This window comes from Oncorhynchus keta, unplaced genomic scaffold (assembly GCF_023373465.1).
Source record: "Oncorhynchus keta strain PuntledgeMale-10-30-2019 unplaced genomic scaffold, Oket_V2 Un_contig_4684_pilon_pilon, whole genome shotgun sequence".
In the NCBI taxonomy this organism is placed as follows: Eukaryota; Metazoa; Chordata; class Actinopteri; order Salmoniformes; family Salmonidae; genus Oncorhynchus; species Oncorhynchus keta.
Genome location: NW_026287896.1, coordinates 1 through 20,000, shown reverse-complemented (window position 1 = coordinate 20,000; position 20,000 = coordinate 1). Strand labels below are relative to the sequence as shown.

Genomic DNA, 20,000 nt, shown 5'->3' with positions numbered 1-20,000 from the left:
GCATTGTGTTGATCACAGGAACACATTTCTTGCAGAGAGACACATTGAGATTGAGGGCTGTTTTTTTCCATACAGGAACTAACAGCTGTTCCCTCAGAGTCTCCAGATACATACAGGAACTAACAGCTGTTCCCTCAGAGTCTCCAGATACATACAGGAACTAACAGCTGTTCCCTCAGAGTCTCCAGATACATACAGGAACTAACAGCTGTTCCCTCAGAGTCTCCAGATACATACAGGAACTAACAGCTGTTCCCTCAGAGTCTCCAGATACGTACAGGAACTAACAGCTGTTCCCTCAGAGTCTCCAGATACATACAGGAACTAACAGCTGTTCCCTCAGAGTCTCCAGATACATACAGGAACTAACAGCTGTTCCCTCAGAGTCTCCAGACACATACAGGAACTAACAGCTGTTCCCTCAGAGTCTCCAGATACATACAGGAACTAACAGCTGTTCCCTCAGAGTCTCCAGATACATACAGGAACTAACAGCTACTAACAACTACTATAGACCAGAGCCCTATGGCACCCTATCCCCTATATATATGTCAGCAGTGAGGTTAGAGGTCAGGGGTCAGGGTCTGAGTACCTGTTGGCATGTCGGGACACCTCCAGGTCAGCCTCCAGACTCTTGATGTCAGCAGTCAGGTTGGTTTTGTCCAACAGCAGACTGTTCTTCTCTGTCTGTAGACTAGTCACTCTCTGCTGCAGCTCCTCTAGCTCAGTCTGCTGACGGCCTGAGTCAGCCTCCAGTTGGCTACGGTAGAGAACACACACACACACACACACACACACACACACACACACACACACACACACACACACACACACACACACACACACACACACACACACACACACACACACACACACACACACACACACACACACACACACTTTATGATTGTAGTTAAAATATGGAGACTATCTACAGCTGTTCCTCGTCTCTGTTCCTCATCTCTGTGCCTCATCTCTGTTCCTCATCTCTGTTCCTCATCTCTGTTCATCATCTCTGTTCTATCTACAGCTGTTCCTCATCTCTGTTCATCATCTCTGTTCCTCATCTCTGTTCCTCATCTCTGTCCCTCGTCTCTGTCCCTCGTCTCTGTCCCTCGTCTCTGTCCCTCGTCTCTGTCCCTCGTCTCTGTTCCTCGTCTCTGTTCCTCGTCTCTGTTCCTCGTCTCTGTTCCTCGTCTCTGTTCATCGTCTCTGTTCATCGTCTCTGTTCATCGTCTCTGTTCCTCGTCTCTGTTCCTCGTCTCTGTTCCTCGTCCCTGTTCCTCGTCTCTGTTCCTCGTCCCTGTTCCTCGTCCCTGTTCCTCGTCTCTGTTCATCGTCTCTGTTCATCGTCTCTGTTCCTCGTCTCTGTTCCTCGTCTCTGTTCCTCGTCTCTGTTCCTCATCTCTGTCCCTCATCTCTGTCCCTCATCTCTGTCCCTCATCTCTGTTCATCATCTCTGTTCATCATCTCTGTCCCTCATCTCTGTTCATCATCTCTGTCCCTCATCTCTGTCCCTCATCTCTGTCCCTCATCTCTGTTCCTCATCTCTGTTCCTCATCTCTGTTCCTCATCTCTGTTCCTCATCTCTGTTCCTCATCTCTGTCCCTCATCTCTGTTCCTCATCTCTGTTCCTCATCTCTGTTCCTCATCTCTGTTCCTCATCTCTGTCCCTCATCTCTGTCCCTCATCTCTGTCCCTCATCTCTGTTCCTCATCTCTGTTCCTCATCTCTGTTCCTCATCTCTGTTCCTCATCTCTGTTCATCATCTCTGTTCCTCATCTCTGTCCCTCATCTCTGTTCATCATCTCTGTTCATCATCTCTGTTCCTCATCTCTGTTCATCATCTCTGTTCCTCATCTCTGTTCATCATCTCTGTCCCTCATCTCTGTCCCTCATCTCTGTTCATCATCTCTGTTCATCATCTCTGTTCCTCATCTCTGTCCCTCATCTCTGTCCCTCATCTCTGTTCATCATCTCTGTTCATCATCTCTGTTCCTCATCTCTGTTCCTCATCTCTGTTCCTCATCTCTGTTCCTCATCTCTGTCCCTCATCTCTGTCCCTCATCTCTGTTCATCATCTCTGTTCATCATCTCTGTTCCTCATCTCTGTCCCTCATCTCTGTCCCTCATCTCTGTCCCTCATCTCTGTTCCTCGTGAGTTTGGTGGTGATGGTGTGGTGTTCATCCCAGTGTATTATAACTACCTACCGTTTGAGTTTGGTGGTGATGGTGTGGTGTTCATCCCAGTGTATTATAACTAACTACCGTTTGAGTTTGGTGGTGATGGTGTGGTGTTCATCCCAGTGTATTATAACTACCGTTTGAGTTTGGTGGCGATGGCGTGGTGTTCATCCCAGCTGACTGCATTCTCCAGACTGCACCGTGCCTGCAGGTGTTCGGTCTGCAGAGTGTGGAGCTCTCTCCTCGTTACCTCCAGCTCCCTCCAGCCTCTGCTTCTCTGCCTCCAGCAACATCAGCTGCTTACACACCTTAGAGACTGGAGAGGAGGGAGGAGGGGGAGGGAGGGACGATGAGGGAAGAGAGGAGTGAGGGAGGAGGGAGAGAGAGAGAGGGGGGGAGGAACAGTTCATGGAGATAACTTTAAACTCTGAAGATTTCTACCAGACACCTCCAGCAGGGTGACTTCTACCAGACACCTCCAGCAGGGTGACTTCTACCAGACACCTCCAGCAGGGTGACTTCTACCAGACACCTCCAGCAGGGTGACTTCTACCAGACACCTCCAGCAGGGTGACTTCTACCAGACACCTCCAGCAGGGTGACTTCTACCAGACGCCTCCAGCAGGGTGACGTGGTCCTTCTGTGGCTCAGTTGGTAGAGCATGGCGCTTGTAACGCCAGGGTAGTGGGTTCGATTCCCGGGACCACCCATACGTAGAATGTATGCACACATGACTGTAAGTCGCTTTGGATAAAAGCGTCAGCTAAATGGCATATATTATTATATTACCAGACACCTCCAGCAGGGTGACTTCTACCAGACACCTCCAGCAGGGTGACTTCTACCAGACACCTCTATTAGGGTTTGATTCAGCGTTAATATTAATGTGTAGAATGTAGAAACAGAATGTAACTAGTTTCTATAGTAGAATCTGAAAGAGGGAGGCTCAGGGGTGATTACTGGTGTCTGTCCCTACCTACCCTCAGTCAAATGTCTCCCATGACTGTCCTTAGCCTTCGTATGCTGCACCTCCAGCTGCTCTATCAGGACCTGGTTCTCCTGAAGTACCAGACGGGCCTGCTCCTGGAGCTGCCTCCTGGGGAGGGGGGGAGATACCAAATTGACAAGACAGTGTCTCCTCTCTTTCTTACACACACACAAACAGGAACAGATAGACAGAGACAGGCAGTACTCACCACTCCTTGGGGCTGACTCCTCCTGACAGAGAGACAGGCAGTACTCACCACTCCTTGGGGCTGACTCCTCCTGACAGAGAGACAGTACTCCTTGTGGCTGACTCCTCCAGACAGAGAGACAGGCAGTACTCACCACTCCTTGTGGCTGACTCCTCCAGACAGAGAGACAGTACTCACCACTCCTTGTGGCTGACTCCTCCAGACAGAGAGACAGTACTCACCACTCCTTGTGGCTGACTCCTCCAGACAGAGAGACAGTACTCACCACTCCTTGTGGCTGACTCCTCCAGACAGAGAGAGTACTCACCATTCCTTGTGGCTGACTCCTCCTGACAGAGAGACAGTACTCACCACTCCTTGTGGCTGACTCCTCCAGACAGAGAGACAGGCAGTACTCACCACTCCTTGTGGCTGACTCCTCCAGATAGAGAGACAGTACTCACCACTCCTTGTGGCTGACTCCTCCTGACAGAGAGACAGTACTCACCATTCCTTGGGGCTGACTCCTCCAGACAGAGAGACAGTACTCACCATTCCTTGCGGCTGACTCCTCCTGACAGAGAGACAGTACTCACCATTCCTTGGGGCTGACTCCTCCTGACAGAGAGACAGTACTCACCACTCCTTGTGGCTGACTCCTCCTGACAGAGAGACAGTACTCACCATTCCTTGGGGCTGACTCCTCCTGACAGAGAGACAGTACTCACCATTCCTTGGGGCTGACTCCTCCAGACAGAGAGACAGTACTCACTACTCCCTTGTGGCTGACTCCTCCTGACAGAGAGACAGTACTCACCACTCCTTGTGGCTGACTCCTCCTGTCTGTTTCAGGTCCTGGTGTAGCTTCTGGTTCTCCTGCACCACCTCCTCCACACGGCCCCGGAACCTTCTCAACTCCTCCTACACACAACCAATCAATCAATCAATCAATTACACTGGATCACAAACACTACCTGGACAGCTCTCAGGGATCATAGGGCTCTGGTTTAAAGTAGTGCACTATATAGGGAATAGGGTGCCATAGGGCTCTGGTCTAAAGTAGTGCACTATATAGGGAATAGGGTGTCATTTAGTGTGACGTAGCTGAGCCAATTTCAACCAGAGCCTGGGTAGACCAGGCCTCGAGCAGTTTAGTGGGACAAAGCTGAGCCTATTTCAACCAGAGCCTGGGTAGACCAGGCCTCGAACAGTTTAGTGGGACATAGCTGAGCCTATTTCAACCAGAGCCTGGGTAGACCAGGCCTCGAACAATTTAGTGTGACAAAGCTGAGCCTATTTTACCCAGAGCCTGGTGTTGTGGAATAATCAGAATTAGTTGGTAACATAGGTAAGATGTTTTATATTCATCATATGTTTGTAAGTTACTTCTCATCAGAATGTTATTTTTGTATAATACTGTGGCGGGGTTGCAGTTATCTGTTCTATGTCAAGACTAAGTTGCTTGGGCCGCAGAGAGGGGAGAGGTCAAGGTGTCATCATGTGTAAACATATCTTTTGCTCCACTGTGTCTGTGTGACAGTCACTCTCTACTTTTCCCATCGGGGAGAGGAGGATGGCAGTGTCTGGAATCATTCTATGCTCCCGTGAGCTTGTCCAGGATTGGTTGTATTTAGAATTGGTTGTATCTAAATGACAATTTGATATATGCCTGTTGATATGGAGGATTGGTTTATGGTTCTGGGGTTTGAGTAAGGAGACAAAGCTGAACGATTTATTATGTCTATGCTGTCTGACTATGTGTGTTCTTTGCCATTAACCTGTTACTCCTACCCCTACTTTTTCGAACATTCTGTTAAAAATCGCGCAACATTTCAGCGCCCTGATACTCATGCCAGGAATATAGTATATGGATATGATTAGTATGTGTGGATAGAAAACACTCAGACGTTTATAAAACTGGTTAAATCACGGCTGTGACTATAACAGAACGTGCGTTTCATCGAAAAGTGCAGGAAAATCTGATCACTGAAAATGGGAAAATATATCCATGCGCCACTTCAACCCATTGATAAACGTAAACCACATTAAATGGGGCCGAGGTTGCAATACCTACAGCTTCCACACGATGTCAACAGTCTTGTCATTTGCCTAGGCTTTGTTTCTTGGTCAAACGAAGAAGAGACAAGCCAGTTCTTCCGGTCTCCGACCGGATATTTTGGTTGAGATTTACCCGGACATTATTTCCAGACGTACAGCTATAGAATATACATCGCCTCGTGATCAATTTGATTGCTTATTAACGTTTACTAATACCTAAAGTTGCATTACAAAAGTATTTCGAAGTGTTTGTGAAAGTTTATCGTCAACTTTTTTCATTTAAAAAAATTACGTTACGTTATAAAACGCTATTTTTTCCGTTGATCACACAGTCTTCATAGATCGATATCTAGGCGATATATGGACCGATTTAATCGGAAAAAAGACCCAATAGTGATGTTTATGGGACATCTAGGGTGCCAACAAAGAAGATGGTCAAAGGTAATGAATGTTTTATATTTTATTTGTGCGGTTTGTGTAGTAGCGACTATGCTAATTATTTTGTTTACGTCCCCTGCGGGTCTTTTGGGGTGTTACATGCTATCAGATAATAGCTTCTCATGCTTTCGCCGAAAAGCATTTTAAAAATCTGACTTGTTGCCTGGATTCACAACGAGTGTAGCTTTAATTCAATACCCTGCATGTGTATTTTAATGAACGTTTGAGTTTTAACTAATACTATTAGCATTTAGCGTAGCGCATTTGCATTTCCAGATGTCTAGATGGGACGCCTGCGTGTCAGGTAGGAGCAAGAGGTTAAAGGATCTCAGTTGCAATGTGTAAGGGGGCTCTCAGATAGTTCATTGATAGACACTGAATTACCTGAGAGTCACAGGGTTATGATAGAGCTCATATATTTAAAGATTAACTTTGATAACTAACTCTGACTTGTGTTGTGGTTTGCGCTCATGATTTGGTAAATAGAGGAAATTTCCACGACACTGGGTAGACCAGGCCTCTCTCGATCAGATTAGTGGGACATAGCTGATCCTATTTCAACCAGAGCCTAGGTAGACCAGGCATCTCTCTATCAGTTTAGTGTGACATAGCTGAGCCCATTTCAACCAGAGCCTGGGTAGACCAGGCATCTCTCTATCAGTTTAGTGTGACATAGCTGAGCCTATTTCAACCAGAGCCTGGGTAGACCAGGCCTCTCTCTATCAGTTTAGTGTGACATAGCTGAGCCCATTTCAACCAGAGCCTGGGTAGACCAGGCCTCTCTCTATCAGTTTAGTGTGACATAGCTGAGCCCATTTCAACCAGAGCCTGGGTAGACCAGGCCTCGAACAGTTTAGTGTGACATAGCTGAGCCCATTTCAACCAGAGCCTGGTGTTGGGGAATAATCAGAATTTGTTGGTAACATAGGTAAGATGTTTTATATTCATCATATGTTTGTAAGTTACTTCTCATCAGAATGTTATTTTTGTATAATACTGTGGCGGGGTTGCAGTTATCTGTTCTATGTCAGGACTAAAGTTGCCTGGGCCGCAGAGAGGGGAGAGGGTCAAAGTGTCATCATGTAAACATATCTCTTGCTCCACTGTGTCTGTGTGCCAGTCACTCCCTACTTTTCCCATCGGGGGAGGGAGGATGGCAGTGTCTGGAATCATTCTCATGCTCCCTTAATCTTAACCTATAGCCTCACTCTCCTCTCCGTGAGTTTGTCCAGGATTGGTTGTATTTAGAATTGGTTGTATCTAAATGACAATTTGATATATGCCTGTTGATATGGAGGATTGGTTTATGGTTCTGGGGTTTGAGTAAGGAGACAAAGCTGAACGATTTATTATGTCTATGCTGTCTGACTATGTGTGTTCTTTTGCCATTAACCTGTTACTCCTACCCCTACTTTTTCGAACATTCTGTTAAAAATCGCAACATTTCAGCGCCCTGCTACTCGTGCAGGAATATAGTATATGCATATGATTAGTATGTGGATAGAAAACACTCAGACGTTTATAAAACTGGTTAAATCACGGCTGTGACTATAACAGAACGTATGCTTTCATCGAAAAGTGCAGGAAAATCTGATCACTGAAAATGGGAAAATATATCCATGCGCCACTTCAACCCATTGATAAACGTGAACCACATTAAATGGGGCCGAGGTTGCAATACCTACAGCTTCCACACGATGTCAACAGTCTTGTCATTTGCCTACATTTACATTTACATTTAAGTCATTTAGCAGACGCTCTTATCCAGAGCGACTTACAAATTGGCCTACGATTTGTTACTTGGCCAAACAGACACAAGGCATCGCAGTTCTTCTCGTCTCCACCAGGATATTTTGGTTGAGATTTACCCAGACATTATTTCCAGACGTACAGCCATAGAATATACATCGCCTCGTGATCAATTTGAACGCTTATTAACGTTTACTAGTACCTAAAGTTGCATTACAAAAGTATTTCAAGTGTTTTGTGAAAGTTTATCATCGACTTTTTCATTTAAAAAAATGACGTTACGCTATAAACGCTATTTTTTTAGTTGATCACACAGTCTTCATAGATCGATATCTAGGCGATATATGGACCGATTTAATCGAAAAAAGACCCAATAGTGATTATGGACATCTAGGAGTGCCAACAAAGAAGATGGTCAAAGGTAATGAATGTTTTAGATTTTATTTGTGTGGTTTGTGTAGCGACGACTATGCTAATTATTTTGTTTACGTCCCCTGCGGGTCTTTTGGGGTGTTACATGCTATCAGATAATAGATTCTCATGCTTTCGCCGAAAAGCATTTTAAAATCTGACTTGTTGCCTGGATTCACAACGAGTGTAGCTTTAATTCAATACCCTGCATGTGTATTTTAATGAACGTTTGAGTTTTAACTAGTACTATTAGCATTTAGCGTAGCGCATTTGCATTTCCAGATGTCTAGATGGGACGCCTGCGTGTCAGGTAGGAGCAAGAGGTTAAAGGATCTCAGTTGCAATGTGTAGGGGGCTCTCAGATAATTCATTGATAGACACTGAATTGCCTGAGAGTCACAGGGTTATGATAGAGCTCATATATTTAAAGATGGACTTTGATAACTAACTCTGACTTGTGTTGTGTTTTGCGCTCATGATTTGGTAAATAGAGGAAATTTCCACGACACTGGGTAGACCAGGGCCTCTCTCTATCAGTTTAGTGTGACAAAGCTGAGCCTATTTCAACCAGAGCCTGGGTAGACCAGGCCTCTCTCTATCAGTTTAGTGTGACAAAGCTGAGCCTATTTCAACCAGAGCCTGGGTAGACCAGGCCTCTCTCTATCAGTTTAGTGTGACATAGCTGAGCCTATTTCAACCAGAGCCTGGATAGACCAGTCTTCACCCCACACTTTAATATACTGGCTGAGCATGATGCCTGGTTAATGGCTCTTAATCACTAATATACTGGCTGAGCATGATGCTTGGTTAATGGCTCTTAATCACTAATATACTGGCTGAGCATGATGCCTGGTTAATGGCTCTTAATCACTAATATACTGGCTGAGCATGATGCATGGTTAATGGCTCTTAATCACTAATATACTGGCTGAGCATGATGCCTGGTTAATGGCTCTTAATCACTAATATACTGGCTGAGCATGATGCCTGGTTAATGGCTCTTAATCACTAATATACTGGCTGAGCATGATGCCTGGTTAATGGCTCTTAATCACTAATATACTGGCTGAGCATGATGCCTGGTTAATGGCTCTTAATCACTAATATACTGGCTGAGCATGATGCCTGGTTAATGGCTCTTAATCACTAATATACTAATATACTGGCTGAGCATGATGCCTGGTTAATGGCTCTTAATCACTAATATACTGGCTGAGCATGATGCCTGGTTAATGGCTCTTAATCACTAATATACTGGCTGAGCATGATGCATGGTTAATGGCTCTTAATCACTAATATACTGGTTAATGGCTCTTAATCACTAATATACTGGCTGAGCATGATGCATGGTTAATGGCTCTTAATCACTAATATACTGGCTTGATGCATGGTTAATGGCTCTTAATCACTAATATACTGGCTGAGCATGATGCCTGGTTAATGGCTCTTAATCACTAATATACTGGCTGAGCATGATGCATGGTTAATGGCTCTTAATCACTAATATACTGGCTGAGCATGATGCAAATGGCTCTTAATCACTAATATACTGGCTGAGCATGATGCCTCTTAATCACTAATATACTGGCTGAGCATGATGCCTGGTTAATGGCTCTTAATCACTAATATACTGGCTGAGCATGATGCCTGGTTAATGGCTCTTAATCACTAATATACTGGCTGAGCATGATGCCTGGTTAATGGCTCTTAATCACTAATATACTGGCTGAGCATGATGCCTGGTTAATGGCTCTTAATCACTAATATACTGGCTGAGCATGATGCCTGGTTAATGGCTCTTAATCACTAATATACTGGCTGAGCATGATGCCTGGTTAATGGCTCTTAATCACTAATATACTGGCTGAGCATGATGCCTGGTTAATGGCTCTTAATCACTAATATACTGGCTGAGCATGATGCATGGTTAATGGCTCTTAATCACTAATATACTGGCTGAGCATGATGCCTGGTTAATGGCTCTTAATCACTAATATACTGGCTGAGCATGATGCCTGGTTAATGGCTCTTAATCACTAATATACTGGCTGAGCATGATGCCTGGTTAATGGCTCTTAATCACTAATATACTGGCTGAGCATGATGCCTGGTTAATGGCTCTTAATCACTAATATACTGGCTGAGCATGATGCCTGGTTAATGGCTCTTAATCACTAATATACTGGCTGAGCATGATGCCTGGTTAATGGCTCTTAATCACTAATATACTGGCTGAGCATGATGCCTGGTTAATGGCTCTTAATCACTAATATACTGGCTGAGCATGATGCCTGGTTATCAATCACTAATATACTGGCTGAGCATGATGCCTGGTTAATGGCTCTTAATCACTAATATACTGGCTGAGCATGATGCCTGGTTAATGGCTCTAATCACTAATATACTGGCTGAGCATGATGCCTGGTTAATGGCTCTTAATCACTAATATACTGGCTGAGCATGATGCCTGGTTAATGGCTCTTAATCACTAATATACTGGCTGAGCATGATGCATGGTTAATGGCTCTTAATCACTAATATACTGGCTGAGCATGATGCCTGGTTAATGGCTCTAATCACTAATATACTGGCTGAGCATGATGCCTGGTTAATGGCTCCTAATCACTAATATACTGGCTGAGCATGATGCCTCTTAATCACTAATATACTGGCTGAGCATGATGCAAATGGCTCTTAATCACTAATATACTGGCTGAGCATGATGCCTGGTTAATGGCTCTTAATCACTAATATACTGGCTGAGCATGATGCCTGGTTAATGGCTCTTAATCACTAATATACTGGCCTGAGCATGATGCCTGGTTAATGGCTCTTAATCACTAATATACTGGCTGAGCATGATGCATGGTTAATGGCTCTTAATCACTAATATACTGGCTGAGCATGATGCCTGGTTAATGGCTCTTAATCACTAATATACTGGCTGAGCATGATGCCTGGTTAATGGCTCTTAATCACTAATATACTGGCTGAGCATGATGCATAATGGCTCTTAATCACTGGCTGAGCATGATGCCTCTTAATCACTAATATACTGGTTGAATGGCTCTTAATCACTAATATACTGGCTGAGCATGATGCCTGGTTAATGGCTCTTAATCACTAATATACTGGCTGAGCATGATGCATGGTTAATGGGCATGATGCTCTTAATCACTAATATACTGGCTGAGCTGATGCATTAATGGCTCTTAATCACTAATATACTGGCTGAGCATGATGCCTGGTTAATGGCTCCTGGTTAATCACTAATATACTGGCTGAGCATGATGCCTGGTTAATGGCTCTTAATCACTAATGATACTGGCTGAGCATGATGCCTGGTTAATGGCTCTTAATCACTAATATACTGGCTGAGCATGATGCAATGGCTTAATCACTAATATACTGGCTCCTCATCACTAATATACTGGCTGAGCATGATGCCTGGTTAATGGCTCTTAATCACTAATATACTGGCTGAGCATGATGCCTGGTTAATGGCTCTTAATCAGCATGATGCCTATAATCACTAATATACTGGCTGAGCATGATGCATGGTTAATGGCTCTTAATCAATCTAATATACTGGCTGAGCATGATGCCTGGTTAATGGCTCTAATCACTAATATACTGGCTGAGCATGATGCCTGGTTAATGGCTCTTAATCACCTAATATACTGGCTGAGCATGATGCCTGGTTAATGGCTCTTAATCACTAATATACTGGCTGAGCATGATGCCTGGTTAATGGCTCTTAATCACTAATATACTGGCTGAGCATGATGCCTGGTTATGCATGGCTCTAATCACTAATATACTGGCTGAGCATGATGCCTGGTTAATGGCTCTTAATCACTAATATACTGGCTGAGCATGATGCCTGGTTAATGGCTCTTAATCACTAATATACTGGCTGAGCATGATGCCTGGTTAATGGCTCTTAATCACTAAATATACTGGCTGAGCATGATGCATGGTTAATGGCTCTTAATCACTAATATACTGGCTGAGCATGATGCATGGTTAATGGCTCTTAATCACTAATATACTGGCTGAGCATGATGCCTGGTTAATGGCTCTTAATCACTAATATACTGGCTGAGCATGATGCCTGGTTAATGGCTCTTAATCACTAATATACTGGCTGAGCATGATGCCTGGTTAATGGCTCTTAATCACTTTTTAATATACTGGCTGAGCATGATGCCTGGCTTAATCACTAATATACTGGCTCATGATGCAAATCAATCACTAATATACTGGCTGAGCATGATGCCATGGTTAATGGCTCTTAATCACTAATATACTGGCTGATGCATGATGCCTGGCTTGATGCCTGGTTAATGGCTCTTAATCACTAATATACTGGCTGAGCATGATGCCTGGTTAATGGCTCTTAATCACTAATATACTGGCTGAGCATGATGCATGGTTAATGGCTCTTAATCACTAATATACTGGCTGAGCATGATGCCTGGTTAATGGCTCTTAATCACTAATATACTGGCTGAGCATGATGCCTGGTTAATGGCTCTTAATCACTAATATACTGGCTGAGCATGATGCCTGGTTAATGGCTCTTAATCACTAATATACTGGCTGAGCATGATGCATGGTTAATGGCTCTTAATCACTAATATACTGGTTATGCATGGCTCTTAATCACTAATATACTGGCTGAGCATGATGCCTGGTTAATGGCTCTAATCACTAATATACTGGCTGAGCATGATGCCTGGTTAATGGCTCTAATCACTAATATACTGGCTGAGCATGATGCCTGGTTAATCACTAATATACTGGCTGAGCATGATGCCTGGTTAATGGCTCCTAATCACTAATATACTGGCTGAGCATGATGCCTGGTTAATGGCTCTTAATCACTAATATACTGGCTGAGCATGATGCCTGGTTAATGGCTCTTAATCACTAATATACTGGCTGAGCATGATGCATGGTTAATGGCTCTTAATCACTAATATACTGGCTGAGCACGATGCATGGTTAATGGCTCCTAATCACTTTCTTGTGTTTCTCTCTTAAATAGACCATAACGCATTTAAAAAGCATAAAGATATTAACAAGAGAATAACAGGGGTGACACTAATACAAAACACGCAAAGACGCACACACACACACACACACACACACACACACACACACACACACACACACACACACACACACACACACACACACACACACACACACACACACACACACACACACACACACACACACACACACACACACACACACACACACACCTCCGAGGTCTGCAGGAGAGCATCTTTCTCAGTGAGCCGGTCTTCATAAGACAACAACAATGGAGATAAATATTTCATGTCCAGCTGGAAGACAGAAAGGATGAAAACAGACGTTAAGACTTTAGACATCCAGCGCTGGTTTCCAGGACACAGATTCAGCCTCATCCTGGACTGGAAACTCAATGGAGAATCTCAATCTGTGTCCGGGAACCGCCGTCCATAAAACTTTACCCTAAACATTTTCAGAGATCCTAACAACGCAAAGCTAATTACTAAAGACTGTCAGAGGATCTCACAGGGAACATGAAATAGATATATAGAGATGAGAAACAGAGAGAGAGAGAGAGAGAGAGAGAGAACACCCACTGTAGTGAGTACATCAGATATCAGGGGAGGAGAGAGAGAGAGAGAGAACACCCACTGTAGTGAGTACATCAGATATCAGGAGAGGAGAGAGAGAGAACACCCACTGTAGTGAACATCAGATATCAGGGAGGAGAGAGAGAGAGAACACCCACTGTAGTGAGTACATCAGATATCAGGGGAGGAGAGAGAGAGAGAGTGAGAATATCACCCCACTGTAGTGAGTACATCAGATATCAGGGGAGAGAGAGAGAGAGAGAACACCCACTGTAGTGAGTACATCAGATATCAGGAGAGGAGAGAGAGAGAGAACACCCACTGTAGTGAGTACATCAGATATCAGGGGGAGAGAGAGAGAGAGAACACCCACTGTAGTGAGTACACAGATATCAGGGAGGAGAGAGAGAGAGAGAACACCACTGTAGTGAGTACATCAGATATCAGGGGGAGGAGAGAGAGAGAGAACACCCACTGTAGTGAGTACATCAGATATCAGGGAGGAGAGAGAGAGAGAGACCACACTGTAGTGAGTACATCAGATATCAGGAGAGGAGAGAGAGAGAGAGAGAGAACACCACTGTAGTGAGTACATCAGATATCAGGAGAGGAGAGAGAGAGAGAGAACACCCACTGTAGTGAGTACATCAGATATCAGGGAGAGAGAGAGAGAGAGAGAGAACACCCACTGTAGTGAGTACATCAGATATCAGGGGAGAGAGAGAGAGAGAGAACACCCACTGTAGTGAGTACATCAGATATCAGGAGGAGAGAGAGAGAGAGAGAACACCCACTGTAGTGAGTACATCAGATATCAGGGGAGAGAGAGAGAGAACACCCACTGTAGTGAGTACATCAGATATCAGGGGAGGAGAGAGAGAGAGAGAACACCCACTGTAGTGAGTACATCAGATATCAGGAGGAGAGAGAGAGAACACCCACTGTAGTGAGTACATCAGATATCAGGGGAGGAGAGAGAGAGAGAACACCCACTGTAGTGAGTACATCAGATATCAGGGGAGGAGAGAGAGAGAGAGAGAGAACACCACCCACTGTAGTGAGTACATCAGATATCAGGGGAGGAGAGAGAGAGAGAGAACACCCACTGTAGTGAGTACATCAGATATCAGGGGAGGAGAGAGAGAGTAGTGAGTACATCAGAACACCCACTGTAGTGAGTACATCAGATATCAGGGGAGGAGAGAGAGAGAGAGAGAACACCCACTGTAGTGAGTACATCAGATATCAGGGGAGAGAGAGAGAGAGAGAACATCAGATATCAGGGAGGAGAGAGAGAGAGAGAACACCCACTGTAGTGAGTACATCAGATATCAGGGGAGAGAGAGAGAGAGAGAGAACACCCACTGTAGTGAGTACATCAGATATCAGGGAGGAGAGAGAGAGAGAAAACACCCACTGTAGTGAGTACATCAGATATCAGGGGAGGAGAGAGAGAGAGAACACCCACTGTAGTGAGTACATCAGATATCAGGGAGGAGAGAGAGAGAGAGAACACCCACTGTAGTGAGTACATCAGATATCAGGGAGGAGAGAGAGAGAGACACCCACTGTAGTGAGTACATCAGATATCAGGATACATCAGATATCAGGAGAGAGAGAGAGAACACCCACTGTAGTGAGTACATCAGATATCAGGAGGAGAGAGAGACACACCACTGTAGTGAGTACATCAGATATCAGGGAGGAGAGAGAGAGAGAGAACACCCACTGTAGTGAGTACATCAGATATCAGGGAGGAGAGAGAGAGAGAGAGAACACCCACTGTAGTGAGTACATCAGATATCAGGGGAGGAGAGAGAGAGAGAGAACACCCACTGTAGTGAGTACATCAGATATCAGGAGAGGAGAGAGAGAGAGAGAGAACACCCACTGTAGTGAGGATATCAGGAGAGGAGAGAGAGAGAGAGAACACCCACTGTAGTGAGTACATCAGATATCAGGGGAGAGAGAGAGAGAGAGAGAACACCCACTGTAGTGAGTACATCAGATATCAGGGGAGAGAGAGAGAACACCCACTGTAGTGAGTACATCAGATATCAGGAGAGGAGGAGAGAGAGAGAGAGAGAACACCCACTGTAGTGAGTACATCAGATATCAGGGGAGAGAGAGAGAGAGAGAGAACACCCACTGTAGTGAGTACATCAGATATCAGGGAGAGAGAGAGAGAGAGAGAGAGAGAACACCCACTGTAGTGAGTATCAGATATCAGAGGAGAGAGAGAGAGAGAGAGAGAACACCCATCAGGAGTACATCAGAGGAGAGAGAGAGAGAGAGAGAACACCCACTGTAGTGAGTACATCAGATATCAGGGGAGGAGAGAGAGAGAGAGAGAGAACACCCACTGTAGTGAGTACATCAGATATCAGGGAGGAGAGAGAGAGAGAGAGAGAGAACACCCACTGTAGTGAGTACATCAGATATCAGGGGAGGAGAGAGAGAGAGAGAGAACACCCACTGTAGTGAGTACATCAGATATCAGGGGAGGAGAGAGAGAGAGAGAGAACACCCACTGTAGTGAGTACATCAGATATCAGGGGAGGAGAGAGAGAGAGAGAACACCCACTGTAGTGAGTACATCAGATATCAGGGGAGAGGAGAGAGAGAGAACACCCACTGTAGTGAGTACATCAGATATCAGGAGAGGAGAGAGAGAGAACACCCACTGTAGTGAGTAATCAGATATCAGGGAGGAGAGAGAGAGAGAACACCCACTGTAGTGAGTACATCAGATATCAGGAGAGGAGAGAGAGAGAGAGAGAGAGAACACCCACTGTAGTGAGTACATCAGATATCAGGAGAGGAGAGAGAGAGAGAGAACACCCACTGTAGGGAGATATCAGGAGAGAGAGAGAGAGAGAACACCCACTGTAGTGAGTACATCAGATATCAGGGGAGGAGAGAGAGAAGAAACACCCACTGTAGTGAGTACATCAGATATCAGGAGGGAGAGAGAGAGAGAGAGAACACCCACTGTAGTGAGTACATCAGATATCAGGGGAGAGAGAGAGAGAGAGAACACCCACTGTAGTGAGTACATCAGATATCAGGGAGGAGAGAGAGAGAGAGAGAACACCCACTGTAGTGAGTACATCAGATATCAGGAGAGGAGAGAGAGAACACCCACTGTAGTGAGTACATCAGATATCAGGGGAGGAGAGAGAGAGAGAGAAACACCCACTGTAGTGAGTACATCAGATATCAGGGGAGGAGAGAGAGAGAGAGAACACCCACTGTAGTGAGTACATCAGATATCAGGGGAGGAGAGAGAGAGAGAGAGAACACCACTGTAGTGAGTACATCAGATATCAGGGAGGAGAGAGAGAGAGAGAGAACACCCACTGTAGTGAGTACATCAGATATCAGGGAGGAGAGAGAGAGAGAGAGAACACCCACTGTAGTGAGTACTGTCAGATATCAGGGGAGAGAGAGAGAGAGAGAACACCCACTGTAGTGAGTACATCAGATATCAGGAGAGGAGAGAGAGAGAACACCCACTGTAGTGAGTACATCAGATATCAGGGGAGGAGAGAGAGAGAACACCCACTGTAGTGAGTACATCAGATATCAGGGGAGGAGAGAGAGAGAGAACACCCACTGAACATATCAGGGGAGGAGAGAGAGAGAGAGAACCACTGTAGTGAGTACATCAGATATCAGGGGAGAGGAGGAGAGAGAGAGAGAGAACACCCACTGTAGTGAGTACATCAGATATCAGGGAGGAGAGAGAGAGAGAGAGAACACCCACTGTAGTGAGTACATCAGATATCAGGGGGAGGAGAGAGAGAGAGAACACCCACTGTAGTGAGTACATCAGATATCAGGGGAGGAGAGAGAGAACACCCACTGTAGTGAGTACATCAGATATCAGGGGAGAGAGAGAGAGAGAACACCCACTGTAGTGAGTACATCAGATATCAGGAGAGGAGAGAGAGAAGAACACCCACTGTAGTGAGTACATCAGATATCAGGGGAGAGAGAGAGAGAGAACACCCACTGTAGTGAGTACATCAGATATCAGGAGAGAGAGAGAGGAGTACATCAGATATCAGGAGAGAGAGAGAGAGAGAACACCCACTGTAGTGAGTACATCAGATATCAGGGGAGGAGAGAGAGAGAGAGAACACCCACTGTAGTGAGTACATCAGATATCAGGGGAGGAGAGAGAGAGAGAACACCCACTGTAGTGAGTACATCAGATATCAGGGGGGAGAGAGAGAGAGAACACCCACTGTAGTGAGTACATCAGATATCAGGGGAGGAGAGAGAGAGAACACCCACTGTAGTGAGTACATCAGATATCAGGGGAGGAGAGAGAGAGAGAGAACACCCACTGTAGTGAGGTACATCAGATATCAGGAGGAGAGAGAGAGAGAGAACACCCACTGTAGTGAGTACATCAGATATCAGGAGGAGAGAGAGAGAGAGAGAGAGAACACCCACTGTGAGTGATCAGATATCATCAGATATCAGGGAGGAGGAGAGAGAGAGAGAGAACACCCACTGTAGTGAGTACATCAGATATCAGGAGGAGGAGAGAGAGAGAGAACACCCACTGTAGTGAGTACATCAGATATCAGGAAGGAGGGAGAGAGAGAGAGAGAACACCCACTGTAGTGAGTACATCAGATATCAGGAGGAGGAGAGAGAGAGAGAGAGAACACCCACTGTAGTGAGTACATCAGATATCAGGAGGAGAGAGAGAGACACACCACTGTAGTGAGTACATCAGATATCAGGGAGGAGAGAGAGAGAGAGAGAACCCACTGTAGTGGAGTACATCAGATATCAGGGGAGGAGGAGAGAGAGAGAACACCCACTGTAGTGAGTACATCAGATATCAGGGGAGGAGAGAGAGAGAGAGAACACCCACTGTAATAGTACATCAGATATCAGGGAGAGGAGAGAGAGAACACCCACTGTAGTGAGTACATCAGATATCAGGGGAGGAGAGAGAGAGAGAGAACACCCACTGTAGTGAGTACATCAGATATCAGGGGAGGAGAGAGAGAGAGAGAACACCCACTGTAGTGAGTACATCAGATATCAGGGAGGGAGAGAGAGAACACCCACTGTAGTGAGTACATCAGATATCAGGGGGAGGAGAGAGAGAGAGAGGAGAACCACTGTAGTGAGTACATCAGATATCAGGGGAGGAGAGAGAGAACACCCACTGAGAGACATCAGAGGAGAGAGAGAGAGAACACCCACTGTAGTGGAAAGTACATCAGATATCAGGGAGGAGAGAGAGAGAGAACACCCACTGAGTGAGTACATCAGATATCAGGAGGAGAGAAGAGAGAACACCCACTGTAGTGAGTACATCAGATATCAGGGGAGGAGAGAGAGAGAGAGAACACCCACTGTAGTGAGTACATCAGATATCAGGGGAGGAGAGAGAGAGAGAGAACACCCACTGTAGTGAGTACATCAGATATCAGGGAGGAGAGAGAGAGAGAAACACCCACTGTAGTGAGTACAGATATCAGGGGAGAGAAAGGGTAGTGAGTACATCAGATATCAGGAGAGGAGAGAGACAACACCCACTGTGAGTGAGTACATCAGATATCAGGAGAGGAGAGAGAGAGAACACCCACTGTAGTGAGTACATCAGATATCAGGGAGGAGAGAGAGAGGACCCACTGTACATCAGATATCAGGGAGGAGAGAGAGAGAACACCCCTGTAGTGAGTACATCAGATATCAGGAGAGGAGAGAGAACACCCACTGTAGTGAGTACATCAGATATCAGGAGAGGAGAGAGAGAGAGGGAAACACCCACTGTAGTGAGTAAATCAGATATCAGGGGGAGAGAGAGAGAGAGAGAGAACACCCACTGTAGTGGTACATCAGATATCAGGGAGAGAGAGAGAGAGACACCCACTGTAGTGAGTACATCAGATATCAGGAGGAGAGAGAGAGAGAGAACACCCACTGTAGTGAGTACATCAGATATCAGGAGAGGAGAGAAGAGGAGAGAACACCCACTGTAGTGAGTACATCAGATATCAGGGGAGGAGAGAGAGAGAGAAGAGAACACCCACTGTAGTGAGTAAATCAGATATCAGGAGGAGAGAGAGAGAGAAGAACACCCACAGCCAGTGAGTACATCAGATATCAGGAGAGGAGAGAGAGAGAGAGAGAACACCCACTGTAGTGAGTACATCATATATCAGGAGAGGAGGAGAGAGAACACTTACTGTAGTGAGTACATCAGATATCAGGGAGGAGAGAGAGAGAGAGAACACCCACTGTAGTGAGTACATCAGATATCAGGGAGGGAGGGAGGAGAGAGAGAGAACACCCACTGTAGTGAGTACATCAGATATCAGGTGAG

General features: G+C 45.4%; 1 protein-coding gene across 1 annotated transcript in view; it reads right to left on the bottom strand.

Moving 5' to 3' along the window:
• LOC127924863 (centrosomal protein of 89 kDa-like) overlaps nt 1–2,220 on the bottom strand; it is an 87,433-nt gene extending 85,213 nt beyond the window's left edge. Inside the window, exons 1-2 of the mRNA XM_052509504.1 lie at nt 2,212–2,220; nt 593–760 (exon numbers count right to left, since the gene is read on the bottom strand). The gene's annotated coding sequence lies outside the window, so the exon portion shown is untranslated. The remainder of the gene's footprint in view (nt 1–592; nt 761–2,211) is intronic.
• Between the last annotated feature and the right edge of the window lie 17,780 nt (nt 2,221–20,000).